The sequence below is a fragment of the Papio anubis genome, chromosome 2 (genome assembly GCF_008728515.1).
Source record: "Papio anubis isolate 15944 chromosome 2, Panubis1.0, whole genome shotgun sequence".
Taxonomy (NCBI): Eukaryota; Metazoa; Chordata; class Mammalia; order Primates; family Cercopithecidae; genus Papio; species Papio anubis.
The window spans coordinates 91416234-91428153 of record NC_044977.1 but is presented as its reverse complement, the minus strand read 5'-3'; the positions used below and the strand labels follow the sequence as shown (position 1 = coordinate 91428153).

Genomic DNA, 11920 nt, shown 5'->3' with positions numbered 1-11920 from the left:
CCTAGCACTTGGGGAGGCCAAGGCGGGCAGGTTGCTTGAGTACAGGAGTTCAAGACCAGCCTGGTCGATATGAGACCCTGTCTCTATTTTTACATAAATAATTTTTAAAATATAATAATTAAAAATAAAAAGCATGGGCTGGCTGCAGTGGCTCACGCCGGTAATCCCAGAACTTTGGGAGGCCAAAGCAGGCAGATAACCTGAGGTCAGGAGTTCAAGACCAGTCTGGCCAAGATGGTGAAACCCCGTCTCTACTAAAGATACAAAAAAAATTAGCTGGGCATGGTGGCATGTGCCTGTAATCCCAGCACTTTTGGAAGCCAAGGTGGGTGAATCACAAGGTCAGGAGATCGAGACCATCCTGGCTAACACGGTGAAACCCCATCTCTACTAAAAATACAAAAATTAGCTAGACGTGGTGGCACACACCTGTAGTTCTAGCTATTCGGGAGGCTGAGGCAGGAGAATCGCTTGAACCCGGAAGGCAGAGGTTGCAGTGAGCCGAGATCATGCCATTCCACTCCAGCCTAAGCGACAGAGCAAGACTCCATCTCAAAAAAAAAAAAAAAAAAAAGCATGCATAGGAATGATGGGAAACAAATATAGGATATAAATCGACTGGCGGCTGGGTGCAGTGGTTCACACCTGTAATCCCAGCACTTTGAGAGGCCGAGGCGGGCGGATAACAAGGTCAGGAGATCAAGACCATCCTGGCTAACACGGTGAAACCCCGTTTCTGCTAAAAATACAAAAAGAAATTAGCTGGGTGTGGTGGCGGGCACCTGTAGTCCCAGCTCCTCAGGAGGCTAAGGCAGGAGAATGTCAGGAAAAGAAAAGGACTCACCTGGGGAGGGGAGCAAGGGGAACGGTATCAGGGAGGACAGAATGGAGCTTGAACTCTGTCTCTAAAGCTTTTTTTTTTTTTTTTTTTTTTTTTTTTGAGACGGAGTCTCGCTCTGTCACCCAGGCTGGAGTCCAGTGGCTGGATCTCACCACTGCAAGCTCCACCTCCGGGTTTACGCATTCTGCCCCAGCTCTCCCGAGTAGCTGGGACTACAGGCACTCCAAGCACCTCGGCCTGCTTTTTTTTTGAGATCGAGTCCTTCTGTCACAAGAGAGGCTGGAGTGCAGTGGCGACCTCGCCCACTGCAAGCTCACCGGCTTACGCCATTCTTCCTGTTTCAGCCTCCCGAGTAGCTGGGACCACAGGCGCCCGGCCACCTCGCCTGCTAGTTTTTTGTATTTTTTAGTAGAGACGGGTTTCACCGTTAGCTACAGGGATGGTCTGACCCTGACTCCTCGTGGATCCTTCCGCTCGCCTCCCAAAGTGCTGGGATTACAGGCCCGCTAGTTTTTTGTAGTTTTAGTAGAGATCGGGTTTCACTGGCTAGCCAGGGATGGTCTCTCGACTAAGACCTTGGTGTGATCCTGCCTGCCTCGCCTCCCAAAGTGCTGGGATTACAGGTTTGAGCCACCGCGGCCCGCCTTACTTCTTTTTTTTTTTTGAGGACGGAGTCTGGCCTCTGTCGCCCCAGGCTGGAGTGCAGTGGCACGGGTTCCGCTCACTGGACTCCACCTTCAGGTTCACTTGCAGACTCTCCTGCCTCAGCCTCCCGAAAGCAGCTGGGACTACAGGGCGCCACCACCATGCCTGGCTAATTTTGGTATTTTAGTAGAGATGGGGTTTCACTGTGTTAGCCAGGACGGTTCCCCAATCTCCTGATCGCCAGGGATTCACTCCGGCCAATCTCCCAAAGTGCTGGGATTACAGGCGCGGGAGCCACCGCCCGCCTTTTTTTTTTTTTTTTTTTTTTTGAGACAGAATGTTACCTGTCATCCAGGCTGGAGAGAGCAATGGCTGACCTAGGCTCACACTGCAACCTCTGCCTCCTCCTGATCTCAAGCCATTCTCCTGTCTCCAGCCTCCCAAGTAGCTGGGACTACAGGTGTCCACCACCACACCCGGCTTCTTTTTTTTTTGAGGTGAAGTCTTGCTCTGCTCCCAGGCTGGAGCGCAATGGCATGATCTCTGCTCACTGCAACCTCCGCCCTGGGTTCAAGTGATTCTCGCATCTCAGCCTCCCAAGTAGCTGGGATTACAGCCGCAGCCACCTCACACCTGGCTAATGCCTCAGATTCTTTTTTTTTTTTTTAGATGGAGTCTCATGGTTCCCTGGCTGGAGTGCGGTGGCGAGATCTCGCTCACTGCAACCTCCGTCTCCGGGTTCAAGCGATCCTCCTGGGGTTCACCTATTCTCCTGCCTCAGCCTCCTGGAGTCAGCTGGGACTACAGGCCCACTCACCATGCCCGGCTAATTTTTGTATTTTCAGTGAGACGGGATTTCACCGTTAGGCAGGATGGTCTCCATCTCTCCTGACCTCATGATCCGGCCTCGGCCTCGGCCTCCCAGAGTGCTGGGATTACAGGCGTGAGCCACTGCTTCACACAAGCTTTTTACTTCTTTTTTTTTTTTTTTTTTTTTTTTGAGAGGGAGTCTCGCTGTGTTGCCCAGGCTGGAGTGCAGTGGCGCGATCTCGGCTCACTGCAACCTCAGCCTCCCAGGTTCAAACGATGCTGTACTAGCGTCTTCAAGGAGAGCTTTAGGGAGATGGGATTTCCATCCTCGGGGAATTTAAAAGCCTATACAGGTAGCATGGAGATAAATACAGCCTCGGCAACGAGAGTGAAACTCCGTCTCAAAAAAAAAAAAAAAAAAAAGAAGAAGATAGTAAATAAGTCCATCCCCCCAGTTTCCTTCTGCCTAGTCGCAATCTTTCCTTATGGCACTCATTTGCCTCAGGCAACGCCACACCTCTGCTTTCTGTCACTATAGATTAATTTGCATTTTCTTGAATTTTATGTAAATGGGATCATACAGTATGTGTTCTTTTGTGTTTGGCCTTCACTCAACATAATTATTTTGAAATTTATTCATGTTGTTGTATCCATTGTTCATTCCTTTTTATTGCTTAGTAGTTTTCCATTGTATGGATATGCCAAATCTCTCCTCCTGATTTTTTGAATCCAAACACAAATCAGGTTTTTATTCTCACTACATCACTGTAACTGCTCCTACCAAGGTCACCCAACGTTAATTCTAACCAGTCTTTCCTGAACACATCCGCAGCATTTGTCATAGCTGATCTCTGCCTCGTCTTTGAAGCAGTTCCAGGTGCCTTCCAGAATGCCTCATTCTCATGGTATTCTTTCCCCGTCTCCCGACCAGTCTTGCTCCAACTCCTTGGCTGCTTTTCCCTCATCTCCAAAGGCCTCTAAACTGGTGTGTCCTGGGGCTCAATCCAATCTCTTTTCCATTTATACTCCATTGGTGATCGCACCGTGTTTTTTGAGGCAGGGTCTCATTCTGTCGCCCAGGCTGGAGTGTAGTGGCGCGATCTCGGCTCACTGCAGCCTCTACCTCCCGGGTTCAAGCGATCCTCCCGCTTCAGCCTCTGAGTAGCTGGGACCATAGGCACGTGTCACCACGCCGGACTAATTTTTTTGTAGAGCTGGGGTTTCGCCATGCTCCCCAGACTGGTCTCAAGCATGTTTTTTGCTTTCAAAGTCATCTAATAAGCACCAGAGGCAGAGTTTCATAGATCCTTCCTGCCTACCCGCACTGTCCCTGCCCTCAGGCCACTCCAGCATCCAGCGGGCCAGAAACCTCAGACGATTTCTTGACTCTTTTCTCTCTCCTCCAGGGGCCCCGGTCGATGTCCCCATCTGCCCACAGCGCCTCTCGTCCCAGCTGCTTCTCCTGTCCTGCCCTTGCTCAGACCACCCGAGCATCATCCGTGCTCTGGCCCCTGGCCACCAGGTCCACCCCACATGCTGTCCTCACAGGTGGCGCCTTGCCATTCTTGGGGACCAGGGCCTCCTTGTTCTGGTCATACACAATGGGGTGTAGATCGAGCGACAAGTGAGCAGGTCTGCACGCCAGGTGGGCCGAGGGTGGCCATTCCAGTGTGAGTGTGGGGGTGTGAGGGAACGCTGCATGGGGTGCATGTGGGCTGGGTGTGGCATGTTGCGGTGTGGCACCAGGCAGGTGGCTTGGCGGGGCCCACGATCAGCGCATTTGAGACCATTAGGACGGTTAAAACCGTTAACTGCCTGTCGCGGCGAGGGCGGGGCCCTGGGGAAGGGACGGAATCCCAGTTGGTCGAGACACCCGGGGCGGGGCCGCGCGTGCTGCCATTAGGACAGTTAAAACCGTTAGCTGCCTGTCGTGGCGGGGCGGGGCTCTGGGACGGGACGGAATCCCTATTGGTCAGAAGAGGACCTGGGGGCGGGGCCGCGCGTGCTGTGGCAGCTGCAGCTGGACGCGGCCACCTCGAAGTCACGTCAGGGCAGCCCCAGGTCGGGCGCGCGCCAGCAGCAAGAGGTGGGGACAGAAGGGGTTTGGGTAGGGTGGGCTGGGGGAAGGCGGGGGGAGGGGCTGAGAAGCCGGATGGGGCCGTGGGTCTGGGTTCAGGATTCCAGGGGTCCTCCCGGGCTTTCCCGGGACGTTGGTCTTATAGTCCCTCCCCTGCCGTTTTTTTCCGAATGGCGATGGCAGCTCTGGCTCTTGAAGGAGGCTTCACTTCCGCGCTTATCTTTGGAGAGCAGTTTTCATTCGATTCACAGGGTTCTGCGACCTCCTCTCCAGATCCCCGCCTGGAGTTGAGTGAGACCGCGTTGGCCCGGGTTGGGGCCAGAGTGAGCGGAAACCCAGAGAAGCCCGCTGGGATTTCTCTTTGATTATGAGTAGGGAAAACCCTGTGAGGCCTCTGGAAAGACATGAGAAGGATTTGGTCTAGGAGCTCAGAGCGTGTCTCCAGGTAGAGAAGAGGCGGAAAATTAGAGAGGACTGCCGGCCATTGGTGTTTGATGCGGGCCTGGCGGGGGCCACAGGGGGCCTGACGTCTGAGTAAGAGACCTGCTTTATTCTGCTAGAACTTTCTGCAGTGGAGGAATGGGAGGGGCACCTGGAGGGCCTCATATCGCAGCCTCAAGATTCTTGCAGTAGGCCGTCCGCGAAGGCTCACGTCACGCTTTGGGAGGCTGAGGCAGGTGGATCTCCTGAGGTCAGGAGCTCGAGACCAGCCTGGCCAACATGGCGAAACCCCGTCTCTACCAAAAATACAAAAATTAGCTGGGCGTGGTGGCGCATGCCTGTAATCCCAGCTACTTGGGAGGCTGAGGCAGGAGAATCACTAGAACCCGGGAGGCGGAGGTGGCAGTGAGCCGAGACCGCGCCACTGCACTCCAGCCTGGGCGACAGAGCAAGACTCAGTCTCAAAAAAAAAAAAAAAAAAAATTAGAAAAGATTCTCACCTTAGAGTTGACGACGGTGGTCAGATGGGGTAGTCCATGCCACTGGGGGTGATTCTCTCCCCCTCACGTGTTCCTCCCTTGTTACCCACCCTGCCAGGGCCCTTCCCTTGTACGCAGTTCCATTCCTTCTATGCACTCAACTTTTTCTCCCCTTTTATGCTTCCTTTAATAGGAAAGTGAGTGAGAGGTGAAAGTTTTTAATCTGTGCATTTCAGTTTTCATTTACCTTGGAATGACCGGTGTTCCACCTTAGAATGAATACCTCTTACTAGTATCTTCAAAGAGAGCTTTAGGGAGATGGGATTTCCATCCTCTGGGAATTTAAAAGCCTATACAGGTAGCGTGGAGATAAATACATGCACAAAAGAACTTGAGTTTCAGTACATTAAGCCCCAGCTGGTTCTTAGACATATTGAGAATAAGGGTGTACTTACCATATTTTTTGTTGTTGTTTGTTTTTTTTTGAGACGTAGTCTCGCTTTGTTACCCAGCCTAGAGTGCAGTGGCACGATCTCCGCTCACTGCAAGCTCCACCTCCCAGGTTCGCGCCATTCTCCTGCCTCAGCCTCCCGAGTAGCTAGGATCACAAGGGCATGCATGCCACCACGCCCAGCTAATTTTTTGTATTTTTAGTAGAAACGGGGTTTCACTGTGTTAGCCAAGATGGTCTTGATCTCCCGACTTCGTGATCCGCCTGCCTCGGCCTCCCTAAGTGCTGGGATTACAGGCTTCAGTCACTGCACCCGGCCGCTTACTACAATTAAAAAAAATTGGGGCCCGGGCGCAGTGGCTCAAGCCTGTAATCCCAGCAGGAGATCGAGACCATCCTGGCTAACACGGTGAAACCCCGTCTCTACTAAAAAAATACAAAAAACTAGCCGGGCGAGGTGGCGGGCGCCTGTAGTCCCAGCTACTCGGGAGGCTGAGGCAGGAGAATGGCGGGAACCCGGGAGGCGGAGCTTCCAGTGAGCTGAGATCCGGCCACTGCACTCCAGCCTGGGCGACAGACCAAGACTCTGTCTCAAAAAAAAAAAAAAAATTGGGCTGGATTGGCCGGGCGTGGTGGTTCACACCTGTAATCCCAGCACTTTGGGAGGCCAAGGCGGGTGGATCATCTGAGGTCAGAAGTTCAAGACCAGCCTGGCCAACATGGTAAAACCCTGTCTCTACTAAAAATACAAAAATTAGCCAGGTGTGGTAGCACACACCTGTAATCCCAGCTACTTGGTGGGCTGAGGCAGGAGAATCACTTGAACCTGGCAGATGGAGGTTGCAGTGAGCTGAGATCATGTCACTCCACTCTAGGCTGGTCGACAAAGTGAGACTCCGTCTCAAAGAAAATTGGGCCAGGTGTGGTGGCTTATGCCTGTAAATCCCAGCACTTTGGGAGGTCGAGGCAAGTGAATCACTTGAGCTCAGGAGTGTGAGATCTGCCTGAGCAATATGGTAAAACTCTGTCTCTACCAAAAATATGAAAAATTAGCCAGGTATGATGGCGTGTGCCTGTGTCCAAGCTACTCAGGAGTCTGAGGTGGGAAGATTGCTTGAGCCTGGTACGTGGAGGTTGTGGTGAGCCAAGATCGCAACACTGCACTCCAACCTGGTTAATAGAGTGAAGCCCCATCTCAAAAGGAAAGAAAATCATATATTTTAAATTTGTGACTACTTGGCCTATTTTGCTCCACAAAATCTAGTTGTAATTTAGTTCTCAAGTTTTTAACTCATTAAACAATAAATGTTTTCTGAGCTATTATGTTCCAGGAATGATTTTCAGGTTCTAGGGCTATAGTAGTAAATAAAGCAAAAATTATTGTCCTCAGAAGAGCTTAATATTACATTCTAGTAAACATGGATATCTGTAGAGACAGAAAACACAAGTTAACAGAATATATAGTGTATTAGAATGATGATGTGTGGCAGAGAAAAAAGCACAGGAGAGCCATAGTGATTGGCAAGAGGTTACTTTTTCTTAATTTTTTTTTTTTTTGAGACAAGAGTCTCGCTCTGTCGCCCAGGCTGGAGTGCAGTGGCGCAATCTCCGCTCACTGCAAGCTCCGCCTCCTGGGTTCACGCCATTCTCCTGCCTCAGCCTCCCAAGTAGCTGGGACCACAGGCGCCCCACCACTATGCCCAGCTAATTTGTGTGTGTGTGTGTGTGTGTGTGTGTATACATATATATATACACATATATATATACACACACACACACATATATTTGTATTTTTAGTAGAGATGGGGTTTCACCGTGTTAGTCAGGATGGTCTCAATCTCCTGACCTCGTGATCCACCCACATAAGCTTCCCAAAGTGCTGGGATTATAGGCGTGAGCCACCACGCCCAGCCAGTTATTTTTATTTTTATTTTTTTCAGACAGGGTCTCGCTCTCTCACCCAGGCTAGACTGCAATGGCGCAGTCTCGGCCCACTGCAACCTCCGCCTCCTGGGTTCAAGTGATTCTCCTGCCTCAGCCTCCCAAGTAGCTGGAACTACAGGTGTGCGCCACCACGTCCAGCTAATTTTTTGTATTTTTTTTAGTAGAGATGGGATTTCACCATGTTGCCCAGGTGAGTCTCGAACTCCAGAGCTCAGACAGTCGTCCTGCCTCGCCCTTGCAAAGTGTTAGAATTACAGGTGTGAGCCACCATGCCTGGTCTAGAGGTTATAAGTTTGAATAAGTAATTTGAAGGAGATGGAGTTGTCTGTCATGCTGATATCTGAGGGAGGAGTGCACCAAAATGAGGGTATAGCGTGCAAAAGCGACATGAAACTGCTTGTGCCCAGCAAGGGAGAACAACAGTGAGGAGCCCCGTAAGAGGCATGCAACAGGGTATAGATGGGAATGGTGGAGGGCTATGGGGAGATTACAGATGCCCCTGTAGATAATCATAGAGAATTCTGGCTTTTATTTTGAGTAGGGTAAGAGCAGTGGAGGATTGGAGTAGAGGGACGATGTGATCTGACTTAGGGTTACTGTAACTCTGACTGCTTTGTAGGGAAGAGACTGATGTGGGACAAGGGTGAAATCAGGGAGAGTGGTTAGGAGGCCATTGCAATAATCCAGGCTGGTGGCAGTGGAGTAGGGTTGCCACATTTAGCAAATAAAAATACAGGACACCCAGTTAAATTTGAATTTCAGGTAAACAATATTTTTTGTATGTCTCATCCAACATTGGGAAATTCAAATTTTACTTGGTATTCTATTTTATCTGGCAACCCTCCAGTTGCCAGAAAGGAGGGAGTGAGGAGTGGTCAAATTCTAGATATATTTTGAAGGAATTAGTTTAGTATTTGCTGACAGACTGGATGTGAGACTAAGAAAAGGGAATTGAGGAGGACTTAGATTTTGGCCTAAGCGCCTGGAAGATGAAATCGTCCTTAAATAAAACGGGAAGACCACAGGAGGAAAGTGTTTAGGGGAAATTACGAGGATCTTGGCTTTGAACATTGTCTTAGTCCATTTTGTGTTGCTATAACTGAATACCACAGCTAGGTGACTTAAATAAATTTATTTCTCACAGTTTTTGAGGCTGGAAAGTTCAATATCAAGGTACCAGTATCTGGAGCTCACTTTTATAGCAACCCACTCTAGTGATAATGAATTCACTTCTGAATGCACTCCAGTTTACCCACTTACATTAATCTATTCATGAGGCTGGAGTACTCATGGCCTAATCACCTCTTAACAATGCTACCTCTTAATACTATCACAATGGTAATTAAATTTCAACATAAGTTTTTGGAGGGGACATTTAAACCATAGCATTCAGCTATGTGGATTCAGCATGTGAAAGCTGCATATACGGATGCCCAGTTTTTCATATATGCTAGTTCTGCAGGGCTGGCTTCTGGACTTGAGTGTGTGTAGATTTTGGTATATTGTTGGGATCGGGCTGTGTCCTGGAACCAATCCCCAACATATGCAGAGGGACAACTGTAGTTCCCTTAACTGAGGTTAATGACTACTAGTTGTATGAAGGGATCACCCCAAAATTTTATACTTTCCTTCTGAAAGAATTTTGGTGATGAAGAGCTATAATCTGAAAGGGGCTTTTTCTGAGAGTTTATGGAGGAAAGTAACACAGATGAAATTATGCTTTTTGGCCGGGCGCGGTGGCTCAAGCCTGTAATCCCAGCACTTTGGGAGGCCGAGATGGGCGGATCACAAGGTCAGGAGATCGAGACCATCCTGGCTAACACGGTGAAACCCCGTCTCTACTAAAAAAATACAGAAACCTAGCCGGGCGAGGTGGCGGGCGTCTGTAGTCCCAGCTACTCGGGAGGCTGAGGCAGGAGAATGGCGTGAACCCGGGAGGCGGAGCTTGCAGTGAGCTGAGATCCGGCCACTGCACTCCAGTCTGGGCGACAAAGCAAGACTCTGTCTCAACAAAATAAATAAAAAAAAAAAAGAAAAAGAAATTATGCTTTTTTGGGGAAGATGTTACCAGAAAGGGGTCCCAATCCAGACTCCAAGAAAGGGTTCTTGGATCTCTCACAAGAAAATTTGGAGCAAGTCTACAGAGTAGAGTGAAAGCAAGTTTATCAAGAAAGTCAAGAACTGAGCCGGGCGCGGTGGCTCACGCCTGTAATCCCAGCACTTTGGGAGGCCAAGGTAGGCAGATCACAAGGTCAGGAGTTGAAGACCAGCCTGGCCAATATGGTGAAACCCTGTCTCTACTAAAAAAAAGATACAAAATATTAGCCGGGCGTGGTGGCAGGTGCCTGTAGTCCCAGTTACTCAGGAGGCTGAGGCAGAAGAATCACTTGAACCCGGAAAACAGAGGTTGCAGTGAGCTGAGATCGCGCCATTGCACGCCAGCTTGCGCGACACAGCGAGACTCCGTCTCAAAAAAATAAATAAAATAAAAAGAACTAAAGGAATGGCTACTCCATAGAGCAGCCCCAAAAGCTGCTGGTTGGCTATTTTCATGGTTATTTCTTGATCATATGCTAAACGAGGGGTGGATTATTCATCAAGTTTCTGGGAAAGGGGTGGAGATTTCCAAGAACAGAGTTCCTCTTCCTTTTAGACCATATAGGGTAACTTCTGGATGTTGCCATGACATTTGTAAACTGTCATAGTGCTGGCTGGAGTGTCTTTTAGCATGCTAATGCGTTATAATTAGCTATGACATGTGGTCACTTTTTTTTTTTTTTTGATATTCTGTCACTCAGGCTGGAGTGCAGTGGTGCGATCTCTGCTCACTGCAACCTCGCCTCCTGGTTTCAAGCGATTCTCCCACCTCAGCCTCCTGAGTAGCTGAGATTACAGGCGCGTGCCAACATGCCCGGCTAATTTTTGTATATCTTTAGTAGAGATGGGGTTCCGCCATGTTGACCAGGCTGGTCTCGAATTGCTGATCTCAAGTGCTGGGATTACAGGCATGAACCACTATGCCTGGCCGTAATTTTTTTTTTTTTTGAGACAGAGTTTGCTCTGTTACAAAGGCTGGAGTGTGGAGTACAGTAGCAGGATCTCCGCTCATTGCAACCTCCACCTCCTGGTTCATGGTTTTCTCCTGCCTCGGCCTCCTGAGTAGCTGGGATTACAGGAGTGAGCCACCACACCTGGTCAATATATATATATATATTTTTTGTGAGATGGAGTCTCGCTCTGTTGCCCAGGCTGGAGTGCAGTGGTGGTGCAATCTCAGCTCACTGCCACCTCTGCCTCCTGGGTTCAAGCGATTCGCTTGCCTCAGCCTCCTGAGTAGCTGGGACTACAGGCACGTGCGACCACGTCCGGCTAATCTATCTTTCTTTCTTTTCTTTCTTTCTTTTCTTTCTTTCTCTCTTTCTCTCTTTCTCCCTTTCTCCTTCCTTCCTTCCTCTTTCTTTCCTTTCTTTCTCTTTCTCTCTTTTTCCTTCCTTTTCTCCTTTCCTTTCCCTTCCTTCCTCCCTCCCTCCCTCTCTGCCTCCTTTCCTTCCTCCCTTCCTTCCTTTCCTTCCTTCCCTTCCTTCCTTCCACGGAGTCTCGCTCTGTCGCCCAGGCTGGAGTGCAGTGGTACGATCTTGGCTCACTGCAAGCTCTGCCTCCCAGGTTCCCACCATTCTCCTGCCTCGGCCTCCCAAGTAGCTGGGACTACAGGCGCCCGCCACCATGCCCAGCTAATTTTTTGTATTTTTAGTAGAGACGGGGTTTCACCATGTTAGTCAGGATGGTCTAGATCTCCTGACCTCTTGATCCACCCGTCTCGGCCCCCCCAAAGTGCTGGGATTATAGGCGTGAGCCTCCGGCGCCTGGCCTCATTTTTGTGTTTTTAATAGAGACAGGGTTTCACCATGTTAGCCAGGCTGGTTTCGAACTCCTGACTTCAAGTGATCCACCCACCTTGGCCTCCCAAAGTGCTGGGATTACTGGTATGACCACTGTGCCGGGCCCAGAGGTCGCTTTAATTGCCATCTTGGATTTGTCAAATTTTGGCCAGCTACTTAATGCATTCTTTGTGATGAGCAGGGCCTTTGTGACTTGTATCGTTGATGACCTGTCTCATCCTGTGACTAAGAATGACTAACCTCCTGGGAATGCAGCTCAGGTCCCAGCTTCATTTTCCCTAGCTCTTATTCAAGATAGAGTTGCTCTGGTTCAAATGCCTCTGACACGCTGGG

At 49.7% G+C, this 11920-nt stretch overlaps 1 protein-coding gene across 3 annotated transcripts in view; it reads left to right on the top strand.

Annotated features, from left to right (window-relative positions):
- The first annotated feature begins 3602 nt into the window (after positions 1 to 3602).
- The window catches only part of CCDC36 (coiled-coil domain containing 36), a 63619-nt gene continuing 55301 nt past the window's right edge, over positions 3603 to 11920 (top strand). For 2 of the 3 annotated variants that reach the window (XM_031663344.1, XM_031663342.1), the window contains exon 1: positions 3603 to 4382. The gene's annotated coding sequence lies outside the window, so the exon portion shown is untranslated. Of the gene's footprint in view, positions 4383 to 4422; positions 4908 to 11920 lie in introns of those variants that run through there. The other variant, XM_031663343.1, reaches the window with a different exon arrangement.